Source organism: Acartia tonsa, chromosome 11, assembly GCF_053477335.1.
Source record: "Acartia tonsa isolate MP-2025a chromosome 11, ASM5347733v1, whole genome shotgun sequence".
Classification (NCBI taxonomy): domain Eukaryota; kingdom Metazoa; phylum Arthropoda; class Copepoda; order Calanoida; family Acartiidae; genus Acartia; species Acartia tonsa.
Window position 1 is genome coordinate 16220742 of NC_137270.1, and position 13582 is coordinate 16234323.

General features: G+C 40.5%; 1 long non-coding RNA gene across 1 annotated transcript; it reads right to left on the minus strand.

The window, feature by feature from the left end:
* Positions 1-1825: 1825 nt before the first annotated feature.
* LOC145332359 (uncharacterized) lies at positions 1826-6574 on the minus strand. The gene is made up of 4 exons (XR_013884166.1): positions 6530-6574; positions 4395-4438; positions 2670-2775; positions 1826-2141 (listed from the first exon to the last, which is right to left on the minus strand). It is a non-coding gene; the product is annotated as an uncharacterized LOC145332359 (long non-coding RNA).
* Between the last annotated feature and the right edge of the window lie 7008 nt (positions 6575-13582).

Here is a 13582-nt window from a genome sequence, read left to right on the forward strand (position 1 = left end):
TTCGTTTGTGTCTTAAAGTTATTGGTTGAAAAGTTTTGACACTTCTAATTTGTTACCCTTTAAAGGAACCCTGCAAGAAATATACCGCTTTAACTACTGGAAGACTGCCGCGAGTAGACCCAATACCCAAAATTTGAAGCCTCTAGCTTCAATAACAAAAAAGTTATAGACATTTCAAAATGAAATTTTTAGTACAATGAAAATTTTGAAAGTTTTTCATTGCTAATAATAAAAATTTCATTTTTAAAATACGTCGCCTAGAAAGAAAATTATAAGTTTATTTTTGGCAGAAACTTAGGATGGCAGTAACTGATAACATTTTTACAATAAAAACATCCTTCATTATAGTCAAAATCATTCAAAAAAATCAATTTAATTTGTGTTGTACTGAGAGTACTGTAGTGTGAGAATGCCAGCCTTTGGGATTTCTAGCCAATCAGAAGGCTGAGTCCGCGCTAAGTCCACTGAACAACCAATGACAACTGAGCATCTGTATTACTTACATTAGTTTTATTTTTTCCTGCTATGATTTTATGCTTACAAATGAAAAGGGGTGTTTTTATTGTAAAAATGTTATCAGTTACTGGCAGCCTAGGTTTCTGACAAAAAATAAGCTATTAATTTTGCTTCTAGACGATGTAATTTAATATTTAAATTTCTATCATAAGCAATGAAAATCTTTCAAAATTTTCATTGTACTAAAAAAACATTTTGAAATGTCAGTAACTTTTTTGTTATTGAAGCTAGAGGCTTCAAATTTTGGGTATTGGGTCTACTCCTGGCAGTCTTCCAGCTGTTAAAGCAGGGTATTTCTTTCATGGTTCCTTTAAAAAAAAAGATTTTGAGCTAACAAAAAAGATATAACTTTTAGTAATATGTGATGCCAAAATTAGACCTAATAGAGTATTTTCCTATCCTCTAAAGGTTAACAGTATAATTTTCTGAAGAAAAAATATTATTTGAAAAAATCGCTGCAACCCTATTTATTTGTACCTCTTAAGAAGTTTTGTCCTTGTGATTTCTTTTATTCAGCTGCCAACATCTTCAAAATTACAACCAGTCAAATAGATAAAACACGGAGAATTACATCCATAAGTAGCGCAAATAGATATAATCTACATATATACTCTCTAAATCAGACAATAGGTACAATCCGAAATTAATATTGGTAGAAAATGTACAGTTTTGATACAAAAGTGCAGTTATTTTCTTATTTCATTCGCATAATGTGTATTATTCTTTCTATAAATGTCACGCATCTGACCTAGCAGCAGTAGGAACCATTTTAACATCTTTAATTATAACGCGTTGTTCAATCGAGATTCAAACTCATAACTGCGACTTCTGGCGGATGCGATGCGCGCTAAACCATGGTCTCTGGTATGATTTAGCTACGCTTACCAAAAATGTTTATGTTCTTGTTGCTGGTGGGATGATACTTCTGATTGGATGATACTTTTGGTAGGATGATACTTCTGGTAGGATGATACTTCTGATTGGATGACTTTTACAAATTCTTGACCAGAAAATATAAAGATACAAAGAAATAAAACCAAGGGACGTGCTAACAATCCGTTGCGTGCTTTATGAGAGTTGTAGGGGGAATTTTAATTTATATAAATTTTCTAAATAATAACTAAAGCACATTATTTATCAAACTTTACTTTTAATTGTTTTGTTTGATTTAACAACTTGCACTATCAACAAGCGTAAAAAAGAAACATAAAACAAAATTGCAATAATAATTCAAAAATAATTTATCATAAACTAATGGAAATTGAGGTTAGGGAGAGGTGAAGCTAAATTTAAAAACAAACACCAAGGGTTACATTATCTATTTATTTATATATAAATTGAGTACAAAATGTATATGTAATTAACAAATGAAAAATTGGTAATGGAAGACATTATTGAAAGACAGATAGAGAAAAATTGAGCAGTTTACAAATTTACAATTTTGGATCGGTTAATAGTTACAAAATCGAGAAGTTAGTGAGCCAAGTCTCCAAAAACAGCTTGGATGTAGTGGTTTTAGTGAATTAAGTCTCTGAAAACACCTGAAAGTAGTGGTTCTAGTGAACCAAGTCTCCGAAAACAGCTTGAATGTAGTGGTTCGCCCATCCACGGCTATAGTGTCTATCCTAAAATAAATACCTTTTCAAATTTTAAAAATAAAACATTTAACAAAAATATTTGGGATTTTTCTATCAAAGTACCTTTTAAGCAAAGAAACCCTCTCTTTATTTTTGTATTAAATTAAAATAAGGTATTCAGAATGCACAATAATAGGATTAGGTACAAGTTTACTTCCCTGTTCTCACCTGATATTCATAGGGTCCAGGAATAGGATCGGGTACAAGTTTACTTCCCTGTACTCACCTGATATTCATAGGGTACAGGAATAGGATCAGGTACAAGTTTACTTAGCTGTTCTTACCTGATATTCATAGGGTCCAGGAATAGGATCGGGTACAAGTTTACTTCCCTGTACTCACCTGATATTCATAGGGTCTAGGAATAGGATCAGGTACAAGTTTACTTCCCTGTTCTCACCTGATATTCATAGGGTCCAGGAATAGGGTCAGGTACAAGTTTACTTCCCTGTACTCACCTGATATTCATAAGGTCCAAGAATAGGATCAGGTACAAGTTTACTTAGCTGTTCTTACCTGATATTCATAGGGTCCAGGAATAGGGTCAGGTACAAGTTTACTTGGCTGTTCTTCCACCTCTGGTTTAGTTGAGGGTAGGGTGGCCTCTGGTAGCTCTACTATCCTAGATAGAGAAAGTTTGTCAATAATATGAGCAAAAATATATTTATGGTGATAATGACATTAAGAGAGGGGTTGGACGAAAACAAGGGTGACAACATCCAAAGAGCAAATTAAGAAAAAAAAATTATGGATTCTTCACTATCCTTATAATAAAGTAACAGGATGTTTGTCTGTGTGTTTTTCTGTGTGTTTGTATGTTTGTAGTTGTACCGAAGAATCTTGCTAACCGATGAACCGATCAGGTTCTCCTTAACAGGGTAGCTTCTCATAGGTCCCGGGAAGGTTTATAACTATTTTCGGAGGATACCACCACCCTCCCAAGAGAAATCACAAAAAATCGAAAAAAAAATTACGTTTCTCGATTTTACAAAGAGAGTTCAACGCAACATAGACATAGTTGAAATATTAAAAAATATTAAAAAAGTGCCACTAGAGGCCTCTAGGGGCGTAGCCGCTAGTATTTCATAGACCAAATGAGAAAATACAAATAGTACATGTCTAAAAGACCAACAAACTAAGTAATTTGTATCCTTTGCTTTTTATTAGAGTTATCTTTACAAAATATATCAGCAGTCTATCTTAAAGAGCCTCTGACGAAATAACATTTTGCCTTCATCGTCAGGGATTAATGGTCTTGTGGACATATAGAGTAGGTTTACTATTAAAACTTTTTATCTAAAGTTATTATATTTTATATTATAAGTATATGACATCACTTGTATATTTTGCTCTTTTTGGTTTAGACAAGATCAACTTTTTGTTGGTATTTTTACGCAACAAAACATTTTGCTATTTAACAAAAGTTAAGAAAAGGGCAACTTGAAACTGGACCATTCAACTTTAGATTTTAAATGAAATTTTCTAGTTATTTCTCGCATCGTATTATAAACAGCTATCCGCGGATATAGAATGTACAATTATAAGATTAAAACCAGTTTTTTAGCCCCGAGGTGCCGAAGGCACGGGCTAAAAAAAACTGGTTTTAATCTTATGACTGTATATTTTTATATTCGTAAAGCTGGATATAATACGATGCTAGACATAGTTTTTTTCGTATGGATGAGAACCGGTTCCTATCCACCGGATTCGAATGAATACGAGAAAACAATTTTCTTGGTGTAATCCCTGAAACCCACTAGTAAAACATAGAAACTCCTCCCTAGTTCAAACTTTCAAAAATGTTTTTAGCTTAAAAATACTAAACAACTAAATTTATTATGCAAAATAAGTAGTTTTTTGTTTGTTTGTATTTCACTTTATGCCTTTTTTTTACAGTGTATTATTAGCCCAGAAATATTTACTCTAAAAAAAACAATCCATAAGTAAGTTAGGATAGTTTTTGACAGTTTTGTGTGGTTAACTTTTTGCTATATTCCCATCATAACTTAATCTTTGGTTAACTTTATAAGAACTAATATTAGAATAACTATACACAAAGTTTCTGTCATAAAATACAAGAACAATATAGAATAAGGACAGACAATAAGTTATACATAGAATTGTATAATATGTCAAAGGGGTTTAAATACTGAAATTTTAAGACATTAATTTTATTAATGAAATAAGTAATATATTTACTTTAGTGGTCATTGACTACTCTCTTAGTCCAAAAAAACTCACCTTAAAGGTAAAGAATATAAAGTAGAAATGTAGAAGGACAGAATCTAAAACAAATTAAAATATTATCTTTAGATAGTAAAATAACTTGATTTAACTAGCGGCTGCGCCCCTAGCATCTAGGGGCTCTATATTCTAAGGGACATAGAAGAGCAGAAGAATTACCTTAAACCATTCCAAAACTTGATTGCCGAAAAAAAGCCGTAAACCAGGAACCTATGGTACCCCCCGCCCCCCCCCCCCCTCCCCCCCGACAACGACGAACGACTATTTTACCAGAAAAACCTTACTACTTCATATTAAGTTAATTAATTTTTACTATTATAGTATGTACAAAATATTAAATTAGAATTATAAATGATTGAAAAATTAAATATTTCAAACTAGCCTTACAAAATTCAAAGTAACAAAGCTCAGCTCATAAACATGGGATTCTTTAAAGGGGGGAGGCGGATGTGCCACTTTTTGAAACCAAAACTAAAAGTCAAAGGAACTCAACTAAAAAAAGAGTTACAAGTCTGAGATTTTGCATGGCAGTTGCTTTATAGGGTTACAATATGGAACAGTGAAGAAACGGCGGCGCAACCGCCAAAAACCGACGAGAAATTGCAAAAAAAAATTCGGCGGGAAACGGCGGTTTTCGGCGGTTGCGCCGCCGTTTCTTCACAGTTTCATATTGTACCCCTATAAAGCAACTGTCATGCAAAATCTCAGACCTGTAACTCTTTTTTTAGTTGAGTTCCTTTGTTGACTTTTAGTTTTGGTTTCAAAAAGTGGCACATCCGCCTCCCCCCTTTGTTTTTGGTTTATATTATAGGGACATACAAAAGAGATTATAAATCAGGAGGGAAAAGACATTAGATTTTAAATTGCAGTGGTAGCCTAGTTGTATATTGTATAACCACGTTATCTTAATCGTTAGCTCAAATACTTTGAATGCTTTTATTGTTTGTTTTTTTTGGGTTAATTCAACTTTTATTTCAGTAATTTTGTTTATTAACATTAGATATACATCAAATTATCGTCCATTGTCGTCTACTTTAAGATCTGTGCGTTTTTATGGACAGACAGACGGACAAAATATAATAAAGATGAGCTTTAAATCTTAATAAGATTAATTTAATTGAAAGTTATAACTCACGTTATGCCAAATTACATATATTTTAAATTTTGATAAAATGAAAACAATAATGATACTTTCCATTGGAAGAGAACCATATCACCCTTTATCGCTCCATGGAGGGTTAGAACAATGTAAGATATTCAGATAATAGTTTATGCTCTATGTCATCATGATCTATTTGTTGTTCTTTCTCTCTCACCCTTTTTTTAACAAAATATTATTTTATTTAATTTAGAAAGTCTAGATGGTTAATCCTCCAATTGCAGGAATAATCCGACCATATGTCGGGTTGGAAAGTGTACATTTTAGTAATAAAATAGCAGTTTTTTTTTTATTTCATCCCTCTAATAAACCCATTATAAATAGTTGGATAAAGCTATTCTTGAAGTTGTTATCAATTGTCTTAAAATGGCATTGCTTCTGTTAAGTTCTTGATACATATGTAAGTAAATGTATACAAATCTTCGTTTGATTGAAAGTACTTTTCAAATTCTATGGATTATTGTGTATGGTTGGTGTTTTTTTGTACACAGTGCCATAGAGGTAAAACAAATAGTTTATATCTTCATAAAGTTTTAATGATAAGTAAGAAGGTGATTAAAGTCCCTCAACAGATTATGACGTCATACAATAGAATAGCCAATGAGAGGCCAGTATACAATGTAATTGAACAATGGTAAAATTTAGGCTGGCCTCTCCTTGGTTCTCTATCGTATGACGTCATAATCTGTGGAGGGACTTTTTAATCATCTCCATAAGTAACTTTGGAAAGAGCAAGGGTGAGAAGCATTAAACACCTCCGATTTTGTGGATTCTTCTCCCCTCCCCCCCCCCCCCCTCCCTCCGAGTAGGGGAAAATTGATTACTCTACTAACAAAATAACAGTCGATCGAACGTTAATTAAAGGAAAGTTTTGCTTTTCAATCAAGTGTTTCTTAGACGAAATCAATTAAATATTTTCAATATTAGTTAATAGTTTCAAAACTTTGATATTTTAAAATCCAGTTATTCTTACCAATATGGAAAAAATATATTTTAAAAATCTGGGAACCATTTTTGTAATCTGAAAAATTAGATATTTTGTTATTAAGAATGGTTAATGTGAAATCTTTATTTTTGAAGCAAAGCTGATATTCACTGCACTTATATTTATTTAATTAAATTTATTTCTTCATTGATTACTATAATTATCAAGAATATTGAGTAATTACTTTTCATTTCATCTTTACGTTTGTTGTATTGTTTAGGTAACTTTCTAAAACATAAATAAAAAGGGAAAAGAAAAAAATATGACTTACATATATCATATTAACAGACCGTAAAAAATGTATATTGTATGTCTTTCCGCACTCATATTAGAAGCGCAGCTACTCTGTCAAGACTGGCTTTCGGACGTACTTGTGTAACTTGTCTTAAAACAACATTTTGTATATTGAACGATATTACACATTTTTTAATAAATCAAATAGACTTTTTAATTGAAAAGTCATATTTGCATCTTTACTATGAAACATTCTGATGGTCTGTTCTTGTATTCATTCCAAACCGATTAATATCCGGTGGATTATAACCGGTCCTCATTAATATTTAAAAAAAATATGTCTAGCATCATATTATATCCAGTTTTCTATGAATATAAAAATGTACAATCATAAGATTAAAACCAGTTTTTTAGCCGGTGCAATCGGCACTTTGGGGCTTAAAAAACTAGTTTTAATCTTATAATTGTACATTTTATATCCACGGAAAGTTGTTTATAATACGATGCGAGAAATAACTTTTTATAACTTGTTACAAACAGCTCAATAGTTTAAAACAAAATCAAAAAAGTGTTTGTTTTTCTTCAAAATAAAAATAATAAAGAGGGGGGGTGTCGGGGTTCCTAAAGAAGGTTTAGGTGAAAACACCGAATCAGAAAACAAGGATGAACCCGTCATAAAGTAAACAATCTATTTTTAAGATAAGATAACATAAGACAAATAAAGATATGATACATTTTTTAAAAATAATATATTACATAAATATTATAAAATTCGTGATTTTACTCAAAACCATTTCTTGCCCACTGAACCCCTAACTACTTATTTTATTTTTTTTCGTTTCTGTCTAGCCCATACGAGGGAATATTCCTAACATAACCTTTTCAAAAATAGTTATAAACTTTCCCGGGACCTATGAAAAACTTTAATCCAAAGGATTTCCATATGGGTTAGCAGGATCTTTAGATTCAGACAAAAATATCTTCCTCCTTTATGAAATAGAAAACTAGCATTATAGACGGAAAGAAGGACAGACACTGTTAATTATACAACAGCTTCGCTCCTAAAAATCAGCACCAGATATGTTTCCAATTTCCCTTTCTCACTTCGACTAAAAAAAGTTCTTGCGGAGAAAATTGATCATTCTATTTTCTTTTTACACTTGGCTGACTACCAGAGCTCGGATACTCTAGGGGAAGACGATTTATATACTTTTAAAGAACAATTACAGGGTGAATTCAAGCTTTTTTTGGCACTTTGGAAGTTCTCTATGGTAACATACACGATTTTTTAGTCAGGTTAAGCTGAATCGATGCCATACTTTTTGGAGCTACTCTTATCTATATTTATCTTCTTATCTATATTTTATCTTTTTTGGCCGCCTAGTTTTTTGGTAAAAGTAATCTTAGTGTCCAATATATAAGATACATCAAGTCAAAATTTGAAATAAAAACATCTTCATAGAAATCAAACACTAGCAAATAACAGAAACTTAGCTTTATGGGTTGATTTTAAATTGTGGAGAGAAAAAAATTGACGCATTCTAATAAAAAAAACGAAGCTCTTCTTCTTTTTTGTAGACACGCAGGTGATGCATTTTAGAGCTAGGGAGCTACTACTAAAAAGCGTTTTTTAATAAACAATAGTGATACTTTTGATTTAACATTAGAATTCTTTTAGATGCCGAAGAAAAGGTATTTTTGACTATAAACAATACTGCACAAAGTTTTAAAAACAAACTTTCTCATTCGTTGACTTAAAACTTTAGATATTTTGTTAAGATTTGATTGGTTGGTTCAGGAAGCTCGACAAAGTGTCCGTGTAATGTCATAAAAGGGAGAGATGAGAGGAAAAGTGGGAAAGAAAACCCTTTAAAAAGAGATTAAGCTATTGACGCCATACGGCTCATTTTTTTTCGGACAATTTGTAGAGTATCTTGGTTCAGTGTCCATTTTTTTCAACAAATGGTATTAATCTCCTAAAGCTATAATTTTGTTTCTCGTATTCATTCGAATCCGGTGGATAGGAACCGGTTCTCATCCATACGAAAAAACTATGTCTAGCATCGTATTATATCCAGTTTTCTACGAATATAGAAATGTACAATCATAGATTAAAACTAGTTTTTTTACCCGGTGCCTTCGGCACCACGGGGCTAAAAAAACTAGTTTTAATTTTATAATTGTACATTTTATATCCGCGAAAGCCGTTTATAATGTGGTATCCGCCGAGGATAAATGGCAGACACCGGAGTTCAATTAGATTACGGCAGTGTGACAGACGTGGACACCTTACTATAGAGAAGCTACGCTTCTCTAGCATTCACTAGATAATAATCAACATCTATTTCAGTTGTCACTTTATTGAAGGTTTAAAGGATACTAAAGCTATATACAACAAACAATAACTACATGGATAGGAATAAATAATCATAACATAAGAGCATTATAATACATATACAAGAGTCAGTTTGGGCAATAATGATCCCCCATCCCTGGAAAGGGTGGGGGGGAATTAAGAATACAGTTAACCATAATAAAACATGACAGATTCAATCATTAATTCTAAGCGTAGGGAGGGGGTCGTCAGACCCCTTCCCCAGGACTCGGGGGAGGGCCATTGACCCTCCACCGAACCCCGGTCAGGGGTGCCATATGCATGGCTCACGGTTGCCGAATACCACAACTCTCCCCTCGGAAGGCTGGGAGAGGATTCCCTACCAGACTTCCGACAGTGGTTGAGGCCTTCGGTCCGCTTCCTTAGGGCTAATATATATATGTACAAGTGATAATGATTCAATGGAATCCTAGTGGTGAGTGTTTTTTTTTTCTCAGGGTTGGTGGGCTCCCAACGTGGGGTAAAATGCAGAGGCTGGCTTTGGTTGGACACGTTGTTCAACGCCGGCAGGTGTCAGGTTGGCAGGTGGCACAGCTGCTGCTGGGACAGTCAGCAGTGGGGCATGCTGGTTGTTGTTGGCCGCGGCTGGGGCGCTGGCGGCCAAGTTGACCGTCTGGGCAGCGGCCTGCCCTCCCGTGGGGCCGCGGGGTCGGCCAGAGGGCGGTCCTGGCCTACCTGGGCGGTCATGCCCGCTATCGGTGGATTGCATGGACACCATTTCCTCGGCTGCTTCCCGGCCGATGGGTATGGCATCCCAGTCTACTGAAAAGTCCCGGGACTTGGCATGGGTGAGCCTGGCCCTAGCCAGGGCCTTCCTATACAAAGCTGGATGGTACAGGAACACTTGTGACACCACATTCAAGGCCGCTCGGACGCCTCCCTGTGCTGCTGCCAGGGAAATGATGGTTAGGTCCCCCAGCAGTTTGAGGATCAACAACAGCAGACACAATATGGCTGCGCCATCTCCCCACTTGTGAATAGCTTGTCTGAACCCAGCCCAGACATCTAGGGCGGCCTCTCCTTCCTCCGCCAGTCGGTCGATGTTGTAGGACACTATCCCATGGTCGCCTGTGGCCGAACAGCTGCCTTGCTGGACGCATGACCCATAGGACAGGCCGGTCAGCATGGCGCTCTTATATGCGGGGAACGCCAGCAGCTGCTGCCAGTCGTCCAACTCGGCCTGCGAATACAAACCCCCTGAACTGAAGTCATCCAAGGGTTCTGTCAACAGCTGCCTGGGCGTATCCAGCGGGGGTGGCCTCTTCTTAGGAGCGGGGGTTAACTCTATCCAGCCTTCCTCCGCGTGCACAGTCAGGGGGTAGGTGGAGGAGCAGGGAATCTTGGTGGCGTGGCCCCTGTACACTCGTGTCACGGCGTCTACAAACCCTGTGGGCTCTACTGGCACTTTGTCCCAACACTCCTTGTGTTCACGGACAACATATTTATTGCGTTGGCAGGTCAGCTGGAGCAGGACATCTCCCCTCAGCACCGAGAACGTGCTCCCCTGGACGCGCACCGGGTGGGCCGGGTCTAGTTGCTGGAGCTTCCAGCAGTTGGCCGCCACTTCTTCTGCTGCTGTGCTTTTCATGCGGCTCTCCAGAGTATATCCAATATAACCTGCATGTATCTGGGCCTGCAGGGGAACATCCACATCCCTGGCCGATACTCTGGGTAGCGCTGCCGCGGCGGAGTCAGCTGCCACAAACAATGCTGGGTGGTTGGTGGCATGGGCCTCAAAGTTGCAGTTCACTATTGAGGTGGGGTTGGTCATGTTGATGAAAAACTGGGCCTGATGGTCAACCAGGAACGCATCCATCACTAGGCTGGGCTGGAGGCTGCGAATCAGCCTCAAGGGGCAATCTCTCCCCAGGTGATCCCACACGTAGGTGGCTTCCCCAGTGATGCAGGACAGCTCTGAATGGGGACACTCCAAGGTCAGGTGGTCAGATTGGGACTCCACCCGTCCATCCTCTACTACATAGGTCTCTTCCTTAACCAGCAGCCGTCGCTCCTGGAGCACTAATTCATTGCGGTACAGCTGGCCCTCGAAGTGGACGTCCTCCCCCTCACAACCCACCCCCTCGGGGCTGTTGACGAGGGCGCCCACCATATCGAGGGTGAAGAACAGGGGATGGTTCAGTTGGAACGTCAGTGGCTGGGTCTTGCCTGGCAGCGTGTAGACACGGTTCCTGGCCAGGTCTCGGCACGTTTCTGGATCTATCTTGGTTGGCCTCATGAGGGTGGGGACCGAGGTCACCTTGAGGTGACCCCATACCCCACACCTGAATGTCCACTGGGACACAGTGAGCTGACAGCTGTATCCTGTTGTTTCCCTCACCTTGACTTGCTGCAGGACGTGTACTTCATGGCCCAGGGGCACCTCCTGGTGCAAGGGTTCCGTGTTACACATCTTCTCCTTATTGTAGGCTGTGACGTGGGTGGGGTTGGCGCAGTCCAATCCCACCAGGACGTAGCTGGTTGTAGGCCACACGGCTGCCAGCAGGAGGCCCCACAGGACCATCCACCAGTGAGAGAAGCTTCCAAGCAGCCATCTACCTCGTACACGCGGCTGGGGATCCTCTGCTTGGGTCACGGCTGCTTCTTGGGGCTGGACACGGCTGGGCTGCTCCTGGCTAGATACAAGTTTCCATTGAGCGTTATCTTTGTGTGGCCGGGGCACCCCGATACCCTCCCCAATGACAGACTGGCAGGCGACGGGCACCTGCCTGGGTGTCGGCTCCCCTAGCCCCAAGTGGTCCCTCCCCTGGTCCAAGACATGCCCAGTGGCATGGGGCTGAAGTGCATGTGGCACAGGCTCGCCCTTACTCATGTCCCTCCCCTGCCCTAGGAACTCAGGTGCATGAGGCACAGGCAAGTCCTTATTTTCCCAAATTTCAATCTCCCCAGCCTCTGGTGCAGGGGGCACAGGCAAGGCTGGGGTTTTACAATGGCTTGGATACAACACATTTATCAAATTTAACTTATCCTGGCTCGACTGGGGCTGCTGGGTAGTTGGATTCCTTCGGCTGGCAGGGGGCTCTGGATGGTACATAGTTGGGCTCTCCCTGCAGGTTGGTGGCGCTGGCTGGCTGGGGGTGACGGGTGTCACCCCTTCCTCTGGGACTGCTGGCTCGTTCCAGGATCCAGGTCTCTCGGTGGCGGCGACGGTTGTCGCCCCAGGCACCAGGTTGGAGGCTGGCTCGTTCCAGGACCCAGGTATCTCGGTGGCGGCAACGGGTGTCGCCCCAGGCGTCAGGTGGGAGGCGCTGGATAGCACCCCCCAGTCATCACAGGTGGCGGCGCCGGGTGGCGCCCCATACATCGATGTTGATGCGCTGGCTAGCGCCTCCTGCCTCTCTCGTTCAGCGGCCGCCAGGGCCTCCCCGTACATCGTCTCAGTGACGCTGGGTAGCGTCCCTCCACTCTTGCTGGGCAGGCTCGGCCGAGCAGGCTCCATCATGTTGAGGCTAAAAGGCTGGGGCCTCAGGACCTCTGGCTCGGCGATGTTGTAGGGTTGCACCAGCTCCGGCCCCAGGTGGTTGAGACTAAAGCCCAGGCCAACCCGGTTGGGTTCAGCCGCGCCGCCCAGTACGTTGATCCTGGCTGGAATGGTCCCAAACTGCGGCATCCCGTCGGCTCGGTCCGCAGCTTTGGGGGCGGCTGCTTGCTGCGGTGGTGCTGGGGGCGCGCTCCCTTCCATGTGGGCCACTCTGCTGGGCTTCCCTGGAGGGGCACCCTTGTCGGCGGTGCGCCTGCGGCTGGCTACCTGGGCCCAGTCAGCTCTGCACTCGGCCGCCGTGTGACCGTTGTAGTGGCAACGCTCGCATTTGGCAGAACGGTCACAGCGTGGCTGGGTGCGTCTCTCCTCTAGGCTAACTTCCATCGGCGTCGGGCAGTCTCGAGCTCTGTGGCCTCTCCCCTGGCAGCGGAAGCAGCGACCTGGAATCTTGTCATCTGGAGCAACCCTCCCCATCTGGTGGAGACCCGGAGCCAAGGCGCCAATCTCCATTGGCTCCGACTCGTCATATTGGGGCAACTGGATGCAGGCAGATCCAGTCAGCCCGTCGGTCGAGTCCACTAAGCACACACCTTCCTTCAGTTGCTTAGTAATCATGGTGACGGTAAACATGGCCTTACGAGTGTACTCAGGTACACTCGTAATTTCATGGCCCATCATGATGCGTTTTACATTGGCGTTACGAATTCCACGATTTAATTCGTCCACCAACAACTCGAGATCCTCATGGCTGTAGGCGTCCCTATACAAGGCACATTTAGTGGAAATGTACGCTTGTATAGGTTCTGTCGAGTGTTGCTTGTAATCCCTAAACGCTTGTTTAAGCGTTTGGGATTCAAAAGCAGGACGAAATAGCATTTCACACTCGGTTTTGACCTGTTCGTAGGTCAAGGCT